The sequence below is a fragment of the Phodopus roborovskii genome, unplaced genomic scaffold (assembly GCF_943737965.1).
Source record: "Phodopus roborovskii unplaced genomic scaffold, PHOROB, whole genome shotgun sequence".
NCBI lineage: Eukaryota > Metazoa > Chordata > Mammalia > Rodentia > Cricetidae > Phodopus > Phodopus roborovskii.
In genome coordinates, this window is record NW_026126517.1 from 33,356,795 (window position 1) to 33,381,859 (window position 25,065).

The following is a 25,065-nucleotide window of genomic DNA, read 5'->3' on the forward strand; positions in this document are numbered from 1 at the left end:
ACACCTCCACTCTCTTCTGATGGATAGAATGTGACAGGATGTCACTTCGGATATAAGAATATATATATATATATATATATATATATATATATATATATATGATGCAGCTTCCATCTTATATGCTCTCTGTTCATGGTTGTTTGTTTATTCTAAGGGACTCATTACCATGCCACCAGCAGCTGTGTGAAAATCCCACTTGGAAAGGAACTTGTCTCCAGTCAGCATCACAAGATCCAAGACCATGGAATGAACATAGAGGCAGGTGTTCCTCGAGTAGAGCTCTGGGAAGATCACAGCTCTCTGAATACCTTGACTGGAGCCCCTAGAGACCCCTCGTCAAAGGTGCAATGTCACCTCACTTGGATTCCACACACCACTCCCCCATCCCAACCATCTATGAGGTCATGTGGGGATGATTTGTTACAAAGCAACACGTACCTAAGGCATGCTCCACCTGTTACATATGTGTAAACATGCTCCCGCCATGGCTGGGGACAAGGGAATAATTCAGGCAAATGCCTCCTGCCAGTGGGGTGGAGAATTGTACAGTAACTTGGTGGCTCCCTGATAAGGCTGAAAGGTGCATAGTCTGTTACTTAGCAGCTCCATGCTGGGTATGCATCACAGAGAAACAAGGCCAGTACGGAAGCGTCCACCATGATGTTTTTGTAACAGTAGGGGTCATAAGCATTGGATATACCTGTCAGCGGCAGTAAGATGGATGGAGTCCAGTGTGATCACACAATGGAATGTTAAATGATGATGAGGACAGACACTAGAGTCACACAAGTTAGCACAGACAATCCCATGATGCAGTGTGGAGGAAGAAAGCAAAGATGCAGACAAGACAGCAGCATTATATCAAATTCAAAAGCACACTCTACGATCTGAGCACAGATATCTGTACACACAGGAAAAGGATGCTGTTAATACAGGGAAGACATGGCCTCTAGCTACTCTTTGATCACACGAGCACCTTTCCTCCTCTTCCTAAACATGTACACTGAGACATGGCAACTCTTGACCAGTTAGTCTGTGGAGTTTGTGGGACCCTCAAGCCCAGTGTAATGCCAGTTACTAGACCTGTGGGGGAGGCAAAACCAGGGGAGAGCAGACAGAAGAAGGTGGGAATAAAGCCATCTAATTCAAGACAGGTTTATGTGGGCTCAGTTCACAGGCAGATCAAGGTCAAGGTAAAGGAATATGACTTAGCATTTGTGACATAGTAGGTCCTCATGTAAGCCTCAACCACACCCATAGAGGGAGGAATGTCACAATTTAGCCAATGGGGAAATACTGTCAGAAAGGTTGAGCATCTTCTCCAACCCACACATCAAACATGAGATTGAAGAGACTCACTCCATCCTGCCTGCCCTCTTGTGATGGCATGTAGATGAGGGCCCAGACTTTGCTGCCCACAGGGCTATCTTAGTCTAACTCAGGGGGAATTGAGAGGATTTGGGGGAAGGGGATCAACTAGGACAAACTTCCTGGGCAGGGATGAAGAGGCAGGTGCTTCAGTAGACTCCCTAATGACGAGGCACTCAACCACCCATCCATCCACTCATCCACCCACTCGATCATTTATCACTCAACAAACATTTGCCACAGCTTTCTCTGTGCCTCCAGAGCCCATGGTCTAGCAAACAAGATTCAACTCAGTGTGATGCAGGCTGTGTTTGCACACAACACAGAACAGGCACTGGGGAATCAGGACAGACATTCAGGAGGTGGTCGTGGCTGGGCTGAGTCAAGGAATAAAGAGACAGTTATGTGTGCAGAGGTGGGTTCGTGCTCCACACAGACAGCAAGGGTGCAAAGACCCCACCCTGGGTGGGGAAGGCCACTGCTAGCCAAGAAGACTCTATGGAGTGCGAGGCTGAGTTACTGCCTCCTCTCTCTGTCTGCAGGCAGCTGAGTCCCTGGGCTATGGCAGCCCTGTGGGGCAGGCTGGGCCCTGCTCCAGAGGGATTTAGAGCAGGGGAGTTCAAACCATAACGGCGCGTGTAATTATGTGCAAAACTGAAGGAGGGCTCCTTAATAATTGATGGTAGGAGAGAGTAAATATCGGCAGAGGCACCGGGCTGCATCGCCCCGTCCCGTCTGGCTGGGGCCCAGGGCAGCCGCCGGGCTGCTAATATGCCTATAAATTATTGAACTTATAAAGAAGAAAGCAGGTGTCACGTCGTACCCATAAACAGCTTGTTAGCTAAGACTAATGAAGGGGTGGCAGACCCCTTGGCATGGCATCAGCTCCCCATCCTGATCATAGAGTGAACCAAAGGGGGGAGAAAGAGAGAGAGAGAGAGAGAGAGAGAGAAGAGAGAGAGAGTCAGAGTCCAGGTTGCCCCATATCCGGCCTCCCACCATCTGACCTACTGTGGCATCTGGCAGTGCTGGAAGGGGAGTCTTGGATGAGAGCTAGCCAAACTGTGAGCAGTAGGCAGACAAGGCCATGCATCTGCCTCAGGGATTGAGGATCAGGAGAATTTGGGAGGCCTATAGGGGGCACTTCCTAAGGAAGCCACTATTGACTGTGTTTCCCTGGCAAACCACCTGCCCTCTCCGAGTGGCTTTCTATCTCAGTTGCCTGGGACAGTCTACTTTGGTAGGATATGAGGAGGGTCCTAGGAGCATACATGTATGACATTCCTGGTGCAAGGCAGCCTTCAGGAATGGGTGCTCCTCCCCATCTACCTCCAGTGCACAGAACCTCCTAATTAGATCAGACCTAATGAGGCTTCCCTCTGCCAGGCTGTTCACGCTCCATTAAAGACCCGAGTCCAGGACAGCAGCCGGGGAGGCACAGTCAAGTGGGGGAAGGTGCTAGGCTGCCAGCACCTGGCCCACCCAGGCTCTACTATCCACAGGCATCTCATCCCAAGGAGGAGAGAGGGTGAATGAAGACAGGACTTTAGAGCTAGAGCTGCCAGAATTGGCTCCTGGGAGTCCAATAGGTGCTCATGGTATGCTAAGCTGTCTGTCAGGGGAGGCTTCCAAATACGGTACAAGCCTGGCACAACTTTTGGGCTGGCAACCGTCAGTGCCACAGAACTATCTCCCTACAGGCAACCCCTACCCAATTCTGATACCCCAAAAGACATATCCTTCAAGTGGAGGGAAGAAGGAAACCCTAAAAGCTCTCACCAAATAAGCCTCAGGTTGTTTCTTTCTCTTGGGGCTGTGGAGGGTGTCCTCTTTTGTGTTATCGTCTGTAGACTCAGTCTATCCCCAATATCTGCTTTATAGACCACACAGAGGCCCTATGGCTGTCCGAAGTCAGATAGCATCTGGAGTCTGGACCTCCTGATTCTCTCCATGACAGCTGGGCCTCAAGCTTTAGCCTTGGCCAGGTGACAGCATGGTAGGATGGCAAGCAAGGAGCTCCCTCCCTGCCTGGCTATCCAGTCCATGCCCAGTGGGGTTGGGACAGGTTGGGGTGGTAGGAGTCTGTGGTATTGGCTAGATTGGCATAGTCAGACAAGGGCTGGGGGACTCCTCAAGGTGCAGCCCTCTGTGGGCTTTAAGGACAGCTGTCTACCCTAAGAGGGAATCTTTAGCTGGGGACCACAGGCCATTTGTGAGAGATGGGGACCCCATCATTCTCATTTCCAAGCTTCTATCAAACTGAGTGAAGAGTGCAGAGAGATGCGGGAGAGTGGCCACAGGGGGGACAGCAAGGCAGGGCAAACCAATGGGCAGGTAGTGGGTAGACCTAAGTCCTTGGATAGTGGGAACAGGAATGACCATAGGTCAGAAGCGACTCAGATCTCTGGAGTAGGCTGAGGCAGAGGCCTGGGGCAGCCTCCAGGCTTTCTACCTTGCTTGTCCAGACAAGACCATGATGACACTCAGAAAGAAGCTGGAACATATGTAATGTCAGGCCACACCCTGGGGGGCAGAGGTCACATGAATTCAGTGACAGGAGAGAGGCCAGGAACCTCCTATCTGCAGTCTCCATGGGATCTGCTCTGCCTGTACAAGTCTACCCACCCCCATCTACCAAAGCAGCCATGGGCAGTGTATGAGAGCCCCACCCAGTCCCCAAGCTAGGTCCCTTACCCCAGGAGTCATAGCTCTGGTCCAGAAGCAGCAAGCCAGAGAGAAATTTCAAGGGAGGCAGTCACTGTTTGCAGGTGAATTGAAGATCTTTCTGCATTCCCATCTCAACCCCTCTAACATGGGATGGGGTCTATTTGTCAACAAGGCAATGGTGGGTGTGACGGCTGGGTGAAGCTTCTAGAACATGGTTTTTCCTGGATGGAACCTCCTCATGAGCACCTTGTATGGACTAGGGGATAATTCTTTCTGTGCCTGCCTTGTTGGGTCTCAGCACTTGCTCCAGCAGGTCATGAGACCCCAGGGAAATGGCCTGATCACTGGAGCAGGTCCAGCACACCTCACCCTCAGGAGGATGAGCCATTGTGAGCAGGAGGCTGGTGTGAGCTGCTGTGGGTCTGAAGTTTAGACATGTTTTGGAGATATACCTGTGCTGTGTTGTGGGCCTGTGTACCATGTGTCAGCATGTAATGTGGCATCTCTGTCATTAGAATTGGGGTAGATCAGCAGTAGACCTTACTATATCTCTTTCTGCTCTTCAAGGCCCATCAGCCATGGGCAAAAGCTCCTAATCTCCCATGTAGGATCTGCCCTCTGGGCAGAAGAGAGCAGCAACCACAGGCAGCAAACACCCTTGGTCCATCCCACACTTCCTGCTTGTCCCAAGCCTCACTGCATGCATGAGGGCAGGTGAGGGAGGATGTTCTGACTCGAGGGAATCCGGGGGAAGACCAAGCATCATCTTCCTCTTTCTGTCCCTACCCCCTCCACATGTGGCATTTCTGTCACTGAAAAATAAACTTGACATTTCTGGGCAGAAAAGAACCATCATACAGGTCCATTTTTGAGATAATGGGAAATGGACCCCAGAGCAGAGTTGAGAGCAGGGGAAAGCTGAGACCTAGCCAGGCTCATCTGTCTGTCTGTCTGCCTGTCTGTCTGCCTGCCTGCCTGCCTATCTATCTATCTATCTATCTATCTATCTATCTATCTATCTATCTATCTGAGACAGAGTTTGGAGCCTGTCCTGGAACTCACTCTGTAGACCAGGCTGGCCTTGAACTCAGAGGTCCTCCTGCCTTTGCTTCCTGAGTGCTGGGATTAAAGGTGTATGCCACCATAGCAGGCTCCTAGCCAGGCTCTTACTGGCCACTTTGAAACTAAGGGAATATGCAGTCATGCAGAGGAAGGGTAGCATCTATTCCATGAAGAGAGATGAAGTGACTTGCTTTGGAGAAACCAGGAACCATAGCAAGCCCTGATTCTGGCAACTGTCATGGAAGTTTGAGCTTGGACAGAGGTTTCCCGGATGGAACCTCCTCATGAGCACCTTGTATGGACTAGGGGACAGTCTGAGATTTCAGACCCCAGAGAAGCTCCCTATTGTCTCAAATTTAAACATGGGTGTGCACACTGAGGCAGTGTGTTCACACCACCTGCTGGGGTGTGAAACCAGCCAGAAATACCTGTGCTGTTGTGGTAGCACAGCAGGAAAGTGGGGAGATAGGCCTGGTATGCCCTCAAGGAGTCCCAGTGACTCAGAATGCATCCCACCCCACCCCCTGCCCCACACGTACAGACACCCTTCCTCCCATGCACATAGTCTAAGAACATGCTTATCTAGGAGCCTCAATCCTTCTACCCAGAGCAAAGCAGGGAGGCTGCCTCAGACAACTCAGGGGGCCAAGGGGTCTGGAGTAAGGATCCCTGGCTGCAGACTTGAAACTAGGAACCTAGGGATCGGTGGGATTGGCTGAGGACTCACTCATCACTCTCCCAAGAGTCACTCAAATAGTAGGCAGGCTTCATGGCTGCTCACTCCACCAGTGGCCAGCTCTTTGCACTTCAAAGTGCTGTGGCATTTTCACATCGATGAGTTGGAGGTGGGAAGGGGTGTCTGTGTGTGTATCATAGTTGGAGATAAATACCAGCTCCTGTCTGAAGCACAGCAAGCAGACAAACATATCTGGGATTCCTATATATGTCTTCCCATCTCAGCTCCATGCCTTCTGGTCCCAGACAAGTGCATGATTGCTGCATCTGAAGGTTTTCCTCCTTCTGTACCCTGTATGTCCCACCAGTCCTGGAGAGCTGGCTTCAGACCTACTTCAGAGAGCTTCAAAAGCTTTCCTTAAGCCAGTGGCTAGCTCTGGGGATGGGCAAGTAAGCAGAGAGCCTTGATGCTAAGCTTTTCTTGTGGTGGGCCTTGACCATTCGCACTGGGGGGGGGGAGTTGAGGAAGCTTAGGGGTATAATATACCAAGTATCCCCTTGGATACCCTTCTACTATCTGAGGGCCCAGGAGGCTCTAGTACAGCCCCAGCTTGAATGAGTGAATACACAGGAAGACCTCAGTTTCCATATCCACCTGTCCTGCTTGCCTCCCATGGCAAGGTGGCAGAGAGGATGTCTATATGAACTTGCTGAGGGAGCAAGGGGACAGGCATCCAGCTGCAGACGCTGTCACCTGCCAGTCCTATCGATAAAGTAGTGAGTAACCAAGGCTCTGGCCATCCCTGTGTGTGCTCTAGTTGTGTGTCTATGAAACATGTGTGAGCCAGGCACGTGACCTGGAAAAGACCTCACCGGGACATACAGCCCCCCAGCCCTACCCCACGATGGTGTGCAAGGGGACACCCACCTTGACACATATGTGTACCTAAAGACTAGCACATACATGGTCTCACTTTGTTTCTATCCCTCCAAGGAGTCCTGCTTCCCAGTATTCTGCTGTCATGGCAACCAGAGAGCTGAATGGGGGGGGCAGGGGTTGGGAGGGAAAAAAGGGTTGAGGGACCTAGCTGTGGCTTAGAATGAAGCTGGAGGCTTAAGTTCCTCTCTCTTCTTTCCATCACAAATATGGGTCACACCTCTGTGGGCAGTGACGGGTGACACAATTGGGTAGAACTGCCTCCAGAGATAAGTCACCTCAGAGGCCACCAGCCCACTGTCTTGGGGTCCATGCAACACATAGAAAGCCCAGGTGTCTCCTTAATGAAGGTTGGAATAGGGGCAACCTCTCTACTGAGCTCTCCAGACTGTTCTGTCAACAGGGAAAGGCTAGCGTTTTGTGTTGGTAGGGTCAGCAGATGGCCAGAAGAGTGTGCTCTTCTACATGAGTTCAGAGAGCAGACAGGCGCTGTGACCTTGGTGCCCTGCCAAGCCTACAGTCTGTGCCTCAGATGCTAGGTGTTCTTTCCACAGCCCTAGGAAGGTGTGCTGGCATTCCTACCACATAGTGAGGAAACAGGCATGGGGAGGCAGGGAAGTCACTCAAAGTCACAGAGGAGTGAATGACAGTCAAGGTTCTTGTCTCCTGAAGAAGGCAGGGACCCAGCATCCATGTGGGTTAACTACCTGTATTACTGACATGGAGCTAAGAGGCTAGTCTCCCCAGTGGGCATGCTAGTCAGGGGTCCAGAGGTGGGCAGGTGTAGGGTTGGCCCCAAGCTCTCAATCTGGGGCTTGTCTATGCCAGACCTGGCCACTTGGTACCAGGAATGAAAGCTAAGGGCACCAGGTTCTTTTGTGGCAGCACAGGCCAGAGCAGAGGAGGATCTGACAGGCAGAGAGTGGTCAGAGCTATAAGGAAGAGAGAGGGAGTCCCGCAGGGAGGAAACAAAAGGCCTTCCCTAAGGAGCCTGTGGGAGGGATGGGGCCCAGCCTGCAGACAGGGGCATGACTATCCCTGGAAGTGAGAAGAGCAAGAACATGGGAAGGCTGGAAGAGCCTGGGCCGAACAAGGCCTGTGGAGGGGCCGCGATGGTTCTGAGTGGGTCTAGAGGCTGAGTAAGCATGAATATTCTCCACAGGACTTCCCCCAACACAGGGCACCTTTCTAACTCCATGCTGAGATGCCATAGGGACCAAGAGGTCCAAGAAGAGCCTCCTCCAGGTGGGGCAGGATGACTCACAAGTACAATGACAATGCTAGTGGTGACATGTGTCTTTTTCCATTAGTGAGTCCTTTGAAGCCAGGTGCCACAGGGCAGGCACATTGGTGGCTCTGGATCCCAGCTGGGCAAATGGCAGTCTTGCTGAATGCTGTTCCAGGTGACCCAGGAAAGGTACTGATGAAACCTTACGTTCCATGCTGCCCCGCCCCATGCCCTTCACTTTGGTCTGCCCTCCCCCACCCCACTTTCCTGTCTCTCTATCATTGTTCCTGTATTTTCAGCCCTCAGCACTTTTCCTGAAAGAGAACAGCTGGGCTGCTGGAGTCACAGAGGAAATATTTTTTTGACTACTTTGCAGATTCCCCTCCTCTATGAAAACTGATGTCACCATTGCAGATGGATTGACAGACAGACAGGAAGGTATTTGTTTTCCTGCCTCCTCCTGGGGTTCTGTTCTGGGAAAGGAATGGTGGTAGAGGGGAGGGGCTTGGTATTGGGTCCTTCAGAGCATCATCAATCCCATTTTACAGATGAGGAAGCTGAGCCCCAAGACCACGTAGATACATGAGTTTACATCCATACAGGAGCAAGCATTTCAGAGCTTGCTGTGTGCCAAGCACAGTGGCTGATGTGAACACACAGTGGGCCTGAGTCGGACACTTTGTTGGTGACACTTAGCAGAGAGGAAAACAAGGCTCAAATGTGCACACGGCTATTCTGAAACATGTCCCTCCCTCCCTAAGTGGGACGTGATGCCACAGTTTTCCACATTCTTACACTGGAGTCAGGCTACATTCCCACACTGATTGATTGCTATAGTGTGTCTGGCCTGATCCTGACTCCCAGGGCCAGAGGGGAAGAGTGCACAGAAGGCCAAGCCTATGGCCACCCTCTTAGGGTCTCAGTGACTTTACTGTGAAAAGCCGAACCAGGGTACACTGAGTCTCAGGAAAACAAGCAAAGTGGGGTTGAGCCACAAGTACCATGTTGGCCAGCCTGTGCCCCTTCCCAAGGGTCATCCTCTTCACCTAACCATGCAGAATTGGAGATCTAAGGCAGGCCCTGATGCTCTGGACTCCCAGTGTGCTTCCCATTGCCCTGCTAAACAGAGGATCTGAAGAGAAAAAAGGACAACAGAGACCAGGCCTGGGACTGAAACCTGCTGTCACTACTAATGTCCCCAGAATCCTACAGGGCTGTAGGCTCTCAGTTAAGCACCCAGTATTGTAGGTCTTGGCATTTGTGGTGTGTGTGTGTGTGTGTGTACATGTGCATGTGCATGTGCAGGTCAGAGGTCAGCTTCAGGTGTTTCTCAGGTGTTGTCTACCTTGTATTTTGAGGCGGGAGTCCTCATTGGTCACGAGGCTCACTGTCTCTGCTCTCTTACTTTAGGGATGTAAATATGTACTTCCATGCTAGATTTTTTAAAAATGTGGGTTCTTAGGATTGAACTCGTGGGTTCTGGGGATTGAACTCGGGTCCTTTCAAGCACTTTACTGATTGAGCTGTCTGATTGAGGGTCTACCTTGTGGTAGACCCTGATCTGCGCAATTAAAATCCAAAGTTGGGAAAGGGTAAGAATGTCATTCTAAGCATGCATAGCATGGGCAAGACTCCGAGTTCAATCCTCTACACTGGATGAAAACCACACACACACACACACACACACACACACACACACACACAATATGTGTCAGGGAAGTGCCTTCAAGTAACATCTGAAGAATTCCTCTCACTTGGGGCAGACATGGGAGGTTCAAGGACAGAGGTTTGCAATTTCTCTCGACTCAGAACCCTCCTTAACTGCCCAGTGTGTGTTTTAACCACACGGTGGGCATGCTTTTGGCCAACATGTGGCCTATGCAATTGCTCATGAATCTAAAACACACAGGCTATGTGGTGATGCCCGTGTTTAACATCAGTGCCAGTCTTTAGTATGACAGAGGGTCAGCTAAAGACATACCTTGGAAGACAGGCTTGAGGAGAAGAGAAACCAGGGCACAACTAAGGAAGAACTGAATGACATGGAATGGGATGGCTAGGGAGGAAGCTGGGGACAGGGAGTTGCTAAGTGCCTAGCCAGCTGGTGCCAAGATCATGGGTGCAGAAGGCTCCAGTAGGGAGGTCAGAAGCCAAGGCAACCAGGAGGGTGGTGAGGGCTTTATGGGGTTCCCTAGGTGTGGCAGCTCCCAACACTGCTCATGGTGGGGCAAGGGAGAACAGGGATGGCAAAAAGAAAGGTCTGGAAGGGTTAGTTCTAGCCCTACTTAGCCACCAGGCAACCCTGTCTTCTCAGGCAACTATAGAGATGAGGGTACCTGCATGGGTCTGCAAGGTATTAGATGGGAGACATGTTTGCAGACAAAGAGAAGGACCATGCCTTCCCTGTAGCTCTGCCTTTGAAGCACCAGGAGGCCAATTTGCTGTTTCCAGTGTAGGGTGTAAACAAGTGCACAGTGTGTGTGTGTGTGTGTTTAAGATCGAGGACTTTTGGAGGCCATGCCATGGAGTCTAAAATTGAGGGAGGATTTCAAGAAAATCTTAAGACCAAAAAAAAAAATTAATATGTGTCAAAAGGAATAGGAAGCTTAAATGGCTCCCAGGTGGGACACAGAATAAAAGAGTCCTTGCTGTTATTTTTTGATTGTCTCCATGCTAGGTAGACAGGCAGAGGGTCATCATGGCAACTCTGGGCATCCAGCAGGGGGCAACCTGGACCCTGCAGGCTCTGTCTAGGTTGAGCAGTGAGTCAGCCCATTGGAGTTCAGAGGCAGAACCCTTTCCCCGAATCCCATTTTCCTCCTGTTCCGGAAGTCGCTTGAAGAGTGAGAAAAGGACAGACAGGAGTTGTGTAGTGGTAGTTTCAGGATGAGGGCACAATAAAGGTAGTCTGAAGGGTTGTCCCAGAGAGGAGAGAGGCTGTGTGTGGACAGCACAGAGGATGGGGTAAGAGGACATGATGGGTGGACTGTGTGGACAGGCTTGGTTCTAGTAGTTGTCCTCAGCCACCCCTGAGCCTCGGCTGAGCCAATGTTTCCTGGGCTGGATCTAGAGTGCGTTTAGCCTCAGTAGTGGGCTAGGGAGATGTGTGGAGAAGGAAAGCCTTCATTGGAAAGCCAGCTCTGGTAGATCCATCCATGCATGGACACTCATACACAGAAGCATTTCTTCGTCTGCATGTGCAACTGCAGGTATGTATATGTACACATGAAGGCCTGAGGCTGATGCCAGGGGTCTTCCTTGAGTGCTCTCTACCTTATTCATGGAGGCAGAGTCTTTTAATTGAATCCAGAGGTTGCCCATGTCTAGCTAGATGGCTTGCTCTGAGGATCCAGGGAATCTGCAGGGATTATGGCTTTCTTGTGGGTTCTGAAGATTTGGACTCATTCTCACACTTGCATAGCAAGAATGTCATCAGTAGAGCTATCTCCCTAGCCCCACAGAGGCCATGTCTAGGGAACAAACTGGAGGGAGAGTGAGCTCTGTGGATTGTAACTGCAAGCTCTGCCTCTGGCACCCCTGCATCCCAGGGCGTGAGAGTCAATCAATACATTCTGAGCAAGGGAATGAATGACAGAGACTGAATGAACAGTGTTCAGAAAGCATGGGAACCTGGGAGGCAGTTAACACCTTCTCTCTGCTAATTTGCAGGCTGGTATTGAAAGAGCTAAACAAGCTAATGAAACCCAACTGATGTAAAAATGTCAGGTGATAGTGTTGCTGGGAAGCTAAAGGAATCTGAGAGTTTTATGACCTGGGCCATACCCAGAACTATGGACAAGCAAGATCTAGAAAAAATGGCCCTGGCTCCTTTTGAAGGTCGAATAGCCAAACCCCAAATTTGTATGGTACTGGGACAATCTTGACCCAGGGTTTCTTTCAGTAATGATTGGTACTAACAAGCAAGGGCCCCGATGAATATGATATATCTCTCTCTCAAGATCCTTGAAATCACATCCCACAAACAGCTTCAAATGGGAGAGCAACCATGCCCAAGCTTCCATGTGCTCCATCAGCAGAATTCCCCAAAATAAAAGATGGTGGTACCGGTGTGGTCAGTGCCATGCCGGCATCTTTACCTGATGAACTAGTTAGTTCTGTCCAGTCTGTGTCCAGGGAAAGGGGCTTGGTGTTTTTAGGTCTTGAAGTCTTTGGGTCTCTGGATTGATCCTCAGGGATTCTGGGCTGAGGTTGAGCAAGAGAGGCCTCAGGATGCTTCTTAAATTCTGGAGAAGTCAGGGAAAGCCAGAGTGGAAAATCCAGAATCCATTTCTCCTTCATGCCAGATCCCAGAGGGAGGCTCACGTGACACCTGAAAGACAGGCACAAATAGACCAGGGAGTCAGCCAACATGAGGGTGGGTTATTACTCACTGACTACAGGACTCAATGGGACAGCAGCATCCTTCACAGGGCCACTGTGAGGATCAAATGAGAAGGCAGACACCAAGTGCTCCATCAGCAGAAAATGCCAGAAGGAGTTGGTTCTTCTCCTGCTTCTGCTGCGGAATCATTATGAAGGAGGAGGTCTCATCCCAGAGTCCCAGTGGACTCAGAAGCCACCTTGGGTTTCCAGAAGTGCACTGTGAGATAATGGCTGACAGCTAGTCTCTCTTCTCAAACAAACCCACCATCTCTTGCCTGTGGCTGCAGCTGGGGAAGGCACATGGTGTGTGTGCTTGTGTGTGTGTGCATATGTGTGTGTGTGTGTGTGTGTGTGTGTGTAGAACAAGTAAATCATTTTTTCCCATGGCAATATCTCCTTGGCTGCTCATCTACCACAGATGCTCTGTCTTCTGTCCTCCCATGACTGAGTTCCTGTGGGGCAAAGCAGGGTCTAGCACACAGGGTCTGGCCAGTGGGGAAAAGTTAAAGGTGGAGAAAATGGGTAAAGCCCTCACTCCCACTGCGGTCTCCTCAGTTTGAGGAGAAGTGCCCTCAGAAGTCTATGGTGGGGGGGAAGGGGGGATGGGAACTGAGCACATTTCTGATGGCAGACTGAAACCCAAAGAGAAGAAGATGCCCAAAGCTACAGCTGGGTGGCTGTGGACACAGGTCCACAGTCAAGGTGGCTCTGGATTCCAGGTGTCTGGAAACCCAGTTTTCTATCTTGTCCACTTGGGCTTGAGTGATCCAAAATCCCAAGTCATTGTCTCTCCTCACAGTTCCCTACACACCAGGCCTTACTCACTCACTGATCTTAAACTCTAAAGCAGACCTATGCCATGGAGGGTGGCATCTTCCTGTGAATTGAGAGGCAGGTCCCCAGCCAAGTGGGCTACTCAGACCCTCTAGGCCCTGCTGGTGTTGAATGGAACATTTGTTGAATGGAATCAAATTTACTGTTCGATTGCAGGAGATGTAATTTGATCTGGGTCTTATGAAGTCCTTAATAGAGTTAAGGTATTACCAGGATCTGCCGCTTTTTCATTTGTTAAAAGAGGTTCTGAGCTGGAAAAGGGACTCAGCAGACCGAGGCACCTGTCTGTTCTTCCTGCCCCAGCTGCCATCATGCCATACCCTGGGGAAGTTGCCATCTGTCTCCATTCCAAAGTTAAAGGTCTTCATCTCTGAAGTGGGGATTGTCAATGCTGATGATTTATCTGGGAGACAGGCATGGCCAGGACAGGGAAGGGAGGGGGTGGGTCCCACTGGAGTTGGGAGCCCAGGGGAGAGGAGCTCCCATTCATTAGGTGCATCCTGTGTGTTTCCTTTAGTTCACTCAGTGCTCACAGCATCCCTATGTGGCAGGTGCCTGAGGCCATCAAGAAGAGATGTTTACCAATTCTCTAGGTGACTTTTTTTTTTTTTTTTTAATTTAAGCATGTGGTTAAGAATTGTACCTCCTTGTCCCTTTTGCAGTTACATGTGGCTCATGACATGCTTTGGCCAATGAAACTTTAGTGGAAGTTACACGAGTCACAAGAGAAACTGGCCATGCTTCTTCCTGCTGTCATGGCAACTGGATATACCTGTTAAAATAGTGGGTAGCCATCAGCCTGGGGTCTTGAGTGACAATGAGAAACAGCCAATCCATGTAACAGGCTGAGAAAGGAGCTGGTGTTGTTTGAAATCTCAGGAGTTTAGTCATCTGGTTTGACTGGTACAGTGCCACTGTGGTCCTCTTTTCCAGATGAGGAAATGGAGGTTGAGAAAAGTTCAACAACATGCTGTGAGTGCCAGAATGAATAAGAAGTAGAGACAGGACTCAGTCCCAATCCATGTGATGCCAGGACCATGTCCTTTCCAAGCTGGACTCCAGTGGCTACCCTAGACTGACCAGATGTGGCCAGACAGTGTCCCTAGGCAGTGGGGACAGGGTCTGACACTGTCCTCATCTCCTCATCTTCTACTCTGCTGAGCACTGCACCCTGCAGCCTCCACAGTGGTCTTCTGGGGATGCAGGACGGTGAGGCCTGAAGGTCAGAGGTCAGAGGCTGGACACCCTAGCAGTGCTGCTCCTTAGGAGGTTGACCTTGATGAATTGCAAGTGTTTTCTGAGCTGCAGTCCTTTTAGGTGTCAAATACGGCCATTCCCCCTGATTATTTCAGAAACTAAGTGAGATTTTGGCACACAGTAGGCCTTCACACCCAGGCTCTGTTGTTTGTTATCAGACGCAGGCCCGCTGCCCCACCTCTCCCTTGGAGTCCCTGGGCTCCTCCCTGGCTCCTAGAGACAGGGCAGCAGGGTGGCTGGACCTGCCTCAGGCGGGGAGAAGTGGAATGGGTCACTTCTGCCCCAAATTTCCTGCTCGTTGGCTACCTCACTCTTTCCCCTGCCTGCACAGTTCCTCTTCAGGGCTCGGTCATACCAGGTCCCATACACAGCCTGATCAGGTGGACACTCCCTCCACGATCGGGGCCCTATCTCTAATTCACCTGTTGCTGGAGCCATGTCCTGAACTATCATACCAAAGCACTGTCACAGAATGACCTCTGCTTGGGCATCTCCCCAGGCACACAGGAAGCCCCCAGCTTGGTGCTATTAGCCCATTGCAGGGACCAAGGTTTTAACAGTGTGGCCTGCATGTTCTACTTTTAAAAGCTCCCTATGGCACTTTCAACAGCGCTGAGCAAGCAGGGACAGGAATGAGAGGGTAGAGGGAATCGACAGAGGTGTCAAGCAAGAGGCAAGGTCATGTGATTTAAGGAAAAATTTTACTCAAGCTCAGAACTAATGATCAGAAGAGATCTGAGATCCTGCTTTGGCCCTGGGCTGAGCCCATGGGAAGAGTGGCCCCTGCTCCATCCTCAACGGCCCAGACAGCCAGCTGTTCCCTCAGAGCAGTCAGTCTGACTCTGCCACCCGAACCCCCTCGCCTTCTTCCACCCCCTTCCCCTGCCCTTTTTCCCTTCCTAAAAACACAGAGAAATGGGATTCAGAAGCCTACACTGCCTGCAGAACATGGTTCAGCCTCCCAAAAGAGGAAATGCCAATGTGCGGGTTCTCATGGCAACTCCAGCTCCACCCCCTGCAGCCGCCCAGCGCCCATATGGTGAGATTCGAGCAGGGTGCATTGACTAAGCCGGCCCTGGGTCTGACTGGGGCTGCCATGGGAGGCATGTTGGATCCCTCAGTGCCCTTTGGCAGCCCATACAGGGTGCCAGGATGTGGGCAGGCACACAGGAGCTGTCATACCACCAAGTCGGGCTCTATGTGGCCAGTAACGAGCTGGTGCTTTCCAAGGTGGGCCTCTGCTGCCTCTGCCTTTGCTCTCTCATGTAAACCTGGGTCTAGGGATTTCCTGGTGAGGTATGGAAGGGCATGGGGAACAGAAGTGGGGCCAGGGGCTATTTTTCCTGCCCCTGGCAATGGCACCATAATCGCCTGCCCCGCCCCACAAGGCAATGGTGAAAGTGCCCAGAGCTCAGACCACTGAGCCATGCAACGAAGACGCAGCCCAAGCCTTAGCTGAGATGCCCTAGGGCACCGCCCTTCCCTGGCCCCAAACCTCCCATGCCCTCCAGGGCGGTGCCTGCCAGCCTGACTTGTAGACAACCCTGCTTTTCCAGGCCAGCTGGCATTTCCATGACTAATGTAGTGGAAACTAGTGCCAGGGTTGGGGACTGCAGGGCTGGTGGCTAAGGAGCATTCTTCCAGGGCTTGGCACCTACCCTGCATACTTTGCTTGGTTCTGTAGTACCAAAAACAGAAGAGAAGAAGCAGTCCCTGGTACTCCCCACCTCCTCCTCATCTGACCCCAAAGTGGCCTCCTCAGACGTCAGCTAGCCCTGGTATAGCGGGGTGGGTGTGGCAGAACAGTAAGTCGGGCAGGTTGAGGAGTGAAGGTTAACCTATCTGACCCTCTTGCATCCATTTTTCTGGAGGCTACGGACACCCAAGCTTTCTGTTTCAGCTCTACTGAGAACTTTCTTCTTTCTAATCCTCCTAGCAAACATTGCTATGCACGTTGGAGCCAGAGAACCCCAAAGGTGGTGGGCCAGACCCTACAAGAGCCCATGAATGGGTCATGGGGTGTAGAAACTACACAAGGTCAAACAGCAAGTCTGGGTCCATCGGGACCGAGAAGCAAAAGCTCTTGTCTCCCTGCCTAGGCCATTCTCAGAGTCCCAAGCCACTGCCTCCAATTATGTCTCTCTCCACTGAAAGAGGGGTGGATGGGTAGATGGGGGCAGGGAGCAGGGACTGTGGAACAGATGGGCTTGGAGGCTCCACAGCGGGGGGCTTTGAGGGAGGGGGAGGAGCCCCGGAGAACCTGGAACTCTTACAAAGTTGCGAGTTAAAACATTCTTCACACTCCCGCCTCCTTTACTGTTCTGATGAACCGAGACGTGACAAAAATGTGTCAGATTTTTAAAAAAACCACACACATACACAAATGCCAGGCCTGTATCTGCCGCCCGCCCAAGCTTGGCCCATCTGCTTCTTGGGGGTGGAAGGGAAGGGGCCTTAGCAGTGGCACATCATTCTGGACGCCTCAGTCCTGGCTCACAATGGCCCAGGCCATGGTGGGAGACCAAGAGGGGAAGGCCCTGCCATGCCCTACTGCCCATGTCTCAACGGGCTCACCGTGGAGTCCAGTCCATGTCCTACTCTTCACTCTGAGTTGGGTGTAGCCTCCCTCTCACCTGCTTCTGGGGGACCAGAGCTTGGAGAACTCTCCCTCAAAATACAGATGGGAAACTGAGGCCCAAAGAGTCAGTTCACTCAACACCAACTGGGCACAAATTTGCTCATCAGACAAAGGTGTTGGCCAGAAACACAGGCATGCTCCCTGGCAGAGTAAGGTCAGAAAGGCACAATTCAGTGTGTAGATAGACTGGGGCCTCCAAGGGGAAGATAGCTGGACAGGCAACAGGGCCTGGAGGGACACTCAACTGGGCGGGGCAGTCAGCTTCAGCACCCCAAAGTTGTGAACAAGCAGAGATGAGGGTCACTTCGGCAGCTGCTCTAGGTTGGGTTGAAGAAGGTTGCCAGGGGTCATGGGATCAAATGTGACCATGGGCACAGAGGCAGCTCAGACAACAGCCGGTGCAAAGGACAAAAAAATTTTCCAAGCTGGAGATTTGAAGGCGGGGAAGAGCAGGGACTAAACCCTGACACCCTAGCAGGTTCCTGAGGGGACTTGAGAGCGCCAAGCACCGCTGGAGAACATGAACTGTTGTGGGCAGGTATGTAGAGCCACATTATTTCTCAGAGCCCGGCATGATCCTCTACAATGTGTGTGTGTGTGTGTGTGTGTGTGTGTGTGTGTGTGTGTGTGTGTGTGTGTTTTCAAGACAGGGTCTCTCTGTGTAGCTTTGGAGCCCATCCTGGAACTCCCTATGTAGACCAGCTAAAAGATGCTCCTTCTTAAGAGCCTAGTACAGATGCCTTAATACCATCTCTTCTGAGAAATGTCCTTGAACTTGACGAGGCAAGCAGGTGCAGTAGGCCTTTCCCATCCTGAGGCCTCCCAAGCAGGGTTCCTCAGGGACCCTTATCAAAGCGGTCATCCTGTCAACCTGTCAATTCCCCTTGTCACTCTTATCTCAAAGCCATCTGGCCAGACACCATCCTAGGCATGGATACAGAGCTTCAGAGAGTGCAAGGAGTTTGTTTCACAGCAAACAGCAGTTGACAGGTTGGGTCAGACCAGAATAGCATCACTCCTGTCTGAGTTCTAAGGCTCTAGGGTCCTACAGTTGAGCAGTGGGTAAGCTAGACGGTTGGGCTGTGGTGTACCTTGCTGGGCAAGTGAGAAAAGCTGCCCATGGCTGGGGGATTTATAATGGAAGTCCTTTGGATCTGCTACTGTGTATGCAGTCAGCCTGACCTTGAAAGCTGGAGGGTGGAGGGGCTGTTGGCAGCCTAGCAGCAGAGGCCCAGCCTCCTCCAGGGACGTGCTGGGAGATGGACACAACTTAGTGGAGGGCAGAAAGGGCCTGGCAACTGGACCAAGGGTAGGGAAGTCCTGTAGAGTCAGCACCACCCCCTCGGGGGGTATTCAGGAGCAAGCTCCTTTCTGAGCAGCAAGAATGGGCTTGGTTATATCTCCTGGAGGTTCACTCTCCCCATTGCAACATGGGATCCCTGTGTCTGTTCCACAGGATTCATTGAGGGTTAGAGACAAGCCCCAGAGGATGTTCAACAGAGCAGAGTCCCACTGTCCCAGGGCCCAGGAGGAGGTGCCTCTGATCCCACAGAGGGCCTGTGTGATGACCAGAGCACGTAGAACTCTCTGAAGCACCCTAAGGTCTTCAGAGTGGAATGAAGTTCCGCTTGAACCCTACCCTCCCATGGACTATGAGCAGCAGCATCTCCCTTGCTCTCCAGGGACCACACACGAGTACCTGCTGTGGCTGGCAGTGCTCAGGAAGTGTGGCTGGAAGCCACTGTCTCCTCAGTGTCAAGTGGGAAGGGAAGGAGGGAGAGCGTCGCCTCCCTCCTCGTTCCCCCATCCCTCAACATCCCCCCTTCCTACTCATTAGAAATCCATCTGAGTTAATGGATTAATTAAATGATTTAATTTATGCACAGTGTTAGAACAGAGCTTGACACAGTAAAAACTGAGCATTAGTAGTCAATGATACTACAGTGGTGACTCCTCCTTCGTATACTAGTGCCATAGACTGGAAAAACTGCTAGCAGTCATATGCTACTTAGTATGAATTAGTGCTTTGTTTTTGTTTTTTAAAAACACCTTATTTTCCAGCTCACCTTAATCTGAGGCAAGCCAGTTTTGGGCTAAGAGCCATTTGGGGGTTTGTTGTATGGAAGGCAAAATAAGCAAGGCATGGGCTTCTATGTATCCACTCTCAGGGTGACATCTCATAGGTGGAGGGGGAGTGAGTGGCCTTCAGGGACTAGGGTGTGCCCCCACTTCTCCAGGGGCAGGCTTTGGGAGCTGGCCTGAACAAATGTAGGAACAACATCCTGTAGGCACAAGTGATCCCAGGGCAGGCAGATGGAGTGGGGAGGGGCTCTGGGGGCAGCTGGGAAACAAGCTCACTGCCTGCACCCCAAAGTGCTGGGCTTTGCAGCAGACAGGGTAGGCAAGGGTGATTATGCACAGAGAGTAAACAAGCCTTCAGCTGGAATGCAGGAAATGAGCTGGGCAGGGGCGTGATGAGAATGGAGATGCAGGGTGGGAGGGAGCTGAGTGGGTTTTCAAACGGTTCTGGATGGAAGGCTGGACAGGGTCAGACCCTCCCGCCCCCTGCAGTCTTCAGGGGTACCCCAGGCTGAGGGGATGGGCTACCTCCCCCCAAGTGATACTGAGACATAGACAGTGAGCCTCTGGTTGACAAGTTTTCATGAGAATGGTAGGCTGAAATTGAAGCATGAGGCTCTGTGGTCAGAGTTATAGAAGTTCTTGGATAACTAGGGAGCTAACAGGAATGTGGGAAGTCTGGGGTCCAGTAGGGAGACATTGGCTTCTCCTATCCCAAAGCAGCAAGTATGGCCTCCTTGGTAGGGTGTGCAACTGTAGATGGTCCCCCACTCACTCTGGAAGATCCTTTGGGTCTCAGATTCTGCCCATGTGCCTACCATGCTATCCAAGGCTCCAAATATGATCCAGTATGGTCACTATCTAGTTCCATGGCTGGTCTACCATCAAGGACAGCGATGCTCTCAATATAACATGCAAGGCACAGGCCAGTCTTCTGCCTTCACAGGCCCTAGGTTCCATGTTTGGCCTATGGCTGCACAATAGTAGTGTCACAAGGCCCTTCCATGGCAGACTTGCCTGTTCTACCTTTACCTTCCTGACACTTCCTGCTTTTGACCCTGGCATACCCACAAGTCTGCTGCTAGGATATTGCAGGACCTGGGGTGAGTGAAATGGGACTGGATGACAGACACATTCACACCTTTCTAGCGCCTTTCCTTAGTGATCAGGGACATGCTCTTATGTCTATGGCCTGAAGGCTTGGGCTCACGGTGTTTATGATGAATAAGGTCATATTTGTAGGGAGACAGAATGACACTGAAACTCCTGTCCCATTCCTCAGCTGCCCCTGCCATTTCCAATCCAGCTCCTGTCCAGAATGCCTCTGAGCACAAGGTACACCTTGACTGGTTGGTTGGTCTGCAGTGAGCGAGAGAAGGGATTTCCTATGTGGGTCATCAGGCAAGAAGGATGGAGCTGGCTGGGGGCCTCAGGGACAAGAGGGCAGGAAATGAGCCTTCACTTAAAGTAAGGGACTAGCTACCTGGCTGTGGGCTCTCAGCACCCCAGCCCAGGGTGCTTACTTCTAAGTGGTGGTGAATGAGGGGCCTGCTTGCCTCTTTGTGGTCTGTAACTAATACCTCCAGCAAAGCCTGCATTCTCTGGCTCCAGATTGTAAAACAGTTTTGAAGCTGACAAACTCAGACTTGGGTGAATACATGTGTTCTCATGATTACACAAGTGCACACACATGTCAGATATGCGTGCATCCTATGCTGGGAGAAGTCAGGTGTCACACAGGCCTCTGGGTATAGATAAACCAAGGCCCTTTAGGCAAGTAGCCATGATGTCACCATACTCAGAAGGCAATAGCTAGCTTCTGAAGAAGGCTGATGGTGTTCTGATGAGGGGGATCACCTCAAAACCCAAAAGACATTTTGAGGATCTATCTCATGTCCATAAACATCAAATGCTAGGTTAAGGATTGCCCCCTGTGTGCATCTGGAAGAACTCCCTTATATTAGCTTAAATCAGATGCACCAGTCTTTCATTCAACAGACATAGGTGACAACCATGATCATGCCCTGGCACAAGGAACAAGAGATTGGCTGGGTCCCCTGAGGACTGTGCCAGGGAGAGTAAGGCAGCACCCTGGAGGTGGGGAGGCTTCCAGCTGAGAACTCCCCTGAATGCAGTCTCCCAGCTAAGCAGGCTGGGCTAGCCAAAAAGCCCATCACCCTCTCCTAGCACACTGAGTCTTCTAGCTGAGCCAAATCTCCACTCCAGTCTCCCTTCAGTCTCCCCTCTACCGCTTATGGCAGACCCTCCCTTGCCACATCTTAGCCAGACTCCACTTTAACCTCTTTGCTCTGGGTCCAGAGACCTAGGCTCATGGGAGACAGGTCACAAACCCTGGTTCTTCAGACCTCAGAGGCTGAAATGCAAGGGTCCAGTGGGATGTGTGTGTGTGTGTGTGTGTGTGTGTGTGTGTGTGTGTGTGTGTGCAAGAGTGTCCAACACTCTCTGTGTCATAGGTATTGTCAAAAGTGACCCACTGGTGCTAGGACCTGGTTAGAGATCCTCAGGCCCACAAAGTAAGGTTATTGGGCAGGGAGTCCCAGGAAAGAGGTGGGCAGGAGTGCCACCATAAAACCAGCAAGCACATCCTGGGTCCTGGCCAGGGCTGACCCTAGTCCTGCCTGGGAATTTTGGGAGGATGGGGGGAGGCTCAGGAGCCCTTTCTGGAAGAATGAACCAGATCTATTCCCACTACTCTCCAACCTGATGTGAGTGCGCGCGCGCGTGCGCGCATGCGTGTGCATGTGTGTGTGTGTGTGTGTGTGTGTGTGTGTGTGTGTTCAAAAGTTGATTCAGGGAGGGAGGAGGCTTGCTGAAAGCCCTGGGAAATGAAAGAGAAATCCTCCTAAATCCCGGCGGCCGTCACTAATGGCTGAAATATGCTCTTGACAACAAGGTGAAATGCCTTAGAGCCTCTGGCAAGTCCTGCTACCAGGAGCTGGGACTCCAGGCCCAGCCGAGAGAAGAGGTCTAGCCCTTGGCTGATCAGGGATTTGTGGCCCAGCCATGAGACCCTCTGGCTTTCCTGATGTCTTTGGCTCAGTTCATGTACAGCTGGGAAGCATCTAGAGGGCATGTGAGGGTGGTGCATTCACCAGCAGGTTCTCAGAGATGACTGGGCAAGGCCTTGCCAGCCTAAGCTGTATCCCCAAGGCCCACGTCTTTCCACAGTGCACGCTACCAAGAGGTCCCCAGCAAGTTCACAGACAGGGCCTTGTGAGGCACCAGGGAGAGCCAGACCCAGGAGCAGCAGTCCGTGTAGCCTCTGACTATGGCAGGAAAGAAGGAGGTATCCCTGCTTGGGCTCTTGTGTCCCCACATGGCAAATAGACCCCTCCTCCCAGAACCCATTCTGCACCCTCTCTGCTTATGCACGAGCATGAACTCACATGCAACAGGCCCATGTGTGCACCTGCCTGAGCCCCATTAGCATGGGTGGGGCTTGCTTGCTGCTTTTGTGGTCACTCTGGGCCCATGGATATGAGGGAGGGAAAGATTTCCCAAGATTGGTCACTGGATATCCAAGCCAAAGCCTTAAAAACTGCTGGGAGACAAGAATCCAGAAGGAAGTCCCTCACTGCCTGTTCAGGCTCAGTGTTAGGCCGATGTCCCACTGTGACCCTGCATCAACACTTGTCTCCCAGGCTTGTCTACCACCAGCCCCTGCATGGCATATAACCCAGTTCTATGCTAAACCCTAAGAGCTGGAGGCCCGCCCCAAGCCAAGGACTTCAACATGCCACAGAAGGGTTGAGGTACCTGCTACTTCTGCCTAGGTGGGGCTCCAGCCTACCTGGCCTTACTCTCCATTGTGCCTCACAGCAGATGCTATGAGCTGAAGGGTTTTCACAGCTGTGGAGGCAGCCATGACCCCAGCTCCAGCTCACAGCATCCAGCCCCTAAGCCCAAAACAGTCACAGCTTGTTCTTGTTTATCCTCTCTATGGCTGGATCAGTTCCTAGGCTGGGGAACTGACCTGCCTATGCAGAGAAGGTGAAAAGCAAAACTGGACCACTTCTGGCTTGCCTACAGTGCATTCCAGGCCCACTCTCCCTGGCTCAGAGTCCTTGCATAGACTGTTCCCTCTTCCTGGGGTGCTTGTCCCTCCCCAACAGTCTGAACACACCTGCCTTTCCTTAACTGGAGTTCAAATGTTTCCATTTCTGGGCAGCCTCCTTCCTCCAACCCATCCATCCCCACTCAGTACTAGCACAGCGTGGGCCAGTTCCCCAGCCTTGGTCAGGCCTGCTCAAGCTTCTGTCCCCAGCAGGCTATGGGCTCCTCGAGGGCATGGCCAAAGACCTTAGTACCCAGTACCCAGCGAGTGTTGGTTAAGTGAATGGAAGATGTGGACAACAGGGCATCCTGGTCAAGTCCCAGCTCTGCACTGAGACCTCAGCTGTCAGTGTCCTCCAGATCCTTAACGTGACACACCAGTCCCCATCCAGCATCACCACAAACTGGGGGATCCGAGGTATGGTCAAGGTCTTGTTTCAGTGGACACACTGGATAACATGGGGTGCTGCTTCAGGACAGCCTCCAGGTTGGAGGCTGGAGCACAACTGCCCACCCTGGAGCTCCTCATGCACAACAAGATGTTCCTAGATGAAGCTATTTGGGGCAGAGGTGGGCAGCTGCTCATGGGAGATCATGGGACCCACACAGCCTGCTTCCTGCTGCCACAGCTTAGTTCTGCAGCCACCAGCAGCTCGTATGGCTTCTTTGCACCTCAGTTTCCCCTATCTGGAAAACAGGCATGGCAAGTGGAGGATCAAATGCTTATAAAATGCTTCCAAGGGGGGCTGGCACATGATCGCTCAAAACACAGCTGTGCCTGGAGATGGCTCAGGCAGTGAGATGCTTTCCTAGTAAGCACAAGGCCTGGAAACCAATCTGAGCACGGTGGCTCTCACTTGGAATCCCATGTGCTGGGAGGCAGAGAGAGGCAGATTCTTGGGGTTCAATGGCTGGCCAGACTAGTCTACTTGAGAGCTTCAAGCCAGTGAGAGATTGCCTCAATATATGTGGACAATGCCTGAGAAACAATACCCGATGCTATCTTCTGGATTCTACATGGATGCACACACACACACACACACAGAGACCTGTACTGCTGTTTTGTTTTACCGCTGGACCTGGTGTCAAGCCCTGAATAGGCCACAGCCAGTGGCAAGGAGGAGGCAAAGGTGGACCGCTGAGTGAGTAACTTGGCCTGTCTGCGGTGGTTGGCTTGGCTTTCTCTGCCGCTGGAACTTAAGGATCTAGTCATCTGTTTAGCAGCATATGGAGGCAAGAAGTACCATGAGAGGTTGCTGACCCAAGCACTCTCCAGGTTGGAAGAAGAACAGAGACCTGAATCAGATGGACCTGGAGGCTGTGGGTCTGGGAACATCCATGCCCCACCCCACAGGGGAGCCATGCTAAGTGAAGCCAACTCAAGAGAAGGGAGGCCGTCTTCCCTATGCTAAGTACAGTCTGAGTTGATGCCCTGTCTGTCACCTCCAGCAATCCAAGAGGCCCTTCATGGAGTCTTCTGGGCTTTGGGCTGAGCAGCCAGGACTTACCCAGAACTGTGGAAGCTGCTCTTTAGGCAAAGCAGTCCTGGAAGAATGGAGCTGGATGCTGGGGTGAGCTCTGTTAAGGGGCCACAAGTATCTGTCAGAAGAGAGTGGCAGAGCAAAGTGGAGATGAGGAGCTGGCTTTCTTCTGCTCATACTCCTCACTTCTTCCTCTTCAAGCTTGCCCCCCCCCCCATTGGTGTGCCAGTGTGACATTAACAGCTGACATTCAAAAGCCACAGCAGCTCTTCTTGTCTGTCAGACTGGACTTGGGCAGGAAGAATTGCTAATTACGTCACGATGCGGAGATATTAATGAGAGAGGCCATCCTGGGACCACCTGTCTGAGGTGAAGAGATTGC

General features: G+C 51.7%; 1 protein-coding gene across 2 annotated transcripts in view; it reads right to left on the bottom strand.

Moving 5' to 3' along the window:
• The window catches only part of Lingo1 (leucine rich repeat and Ig domain containing 1), a 105,202-nt gene that overhangs the window by 22,208 nt on the left and 57,929 nt on the right, over positions 1 to 25,065 (bottom strand). For both annotated transcript variants that reach the window (XM_051197523.1, XM_051197525.1), the window contains one exon: positions 12,035 to 12,267. The gene's annotated coding sequence lies outside the window, so the exon portion shown is untranslated. The remainder of the gene's footprint in view (positions 1 to 12,034; positions 12,268 to 25,065) is intronic.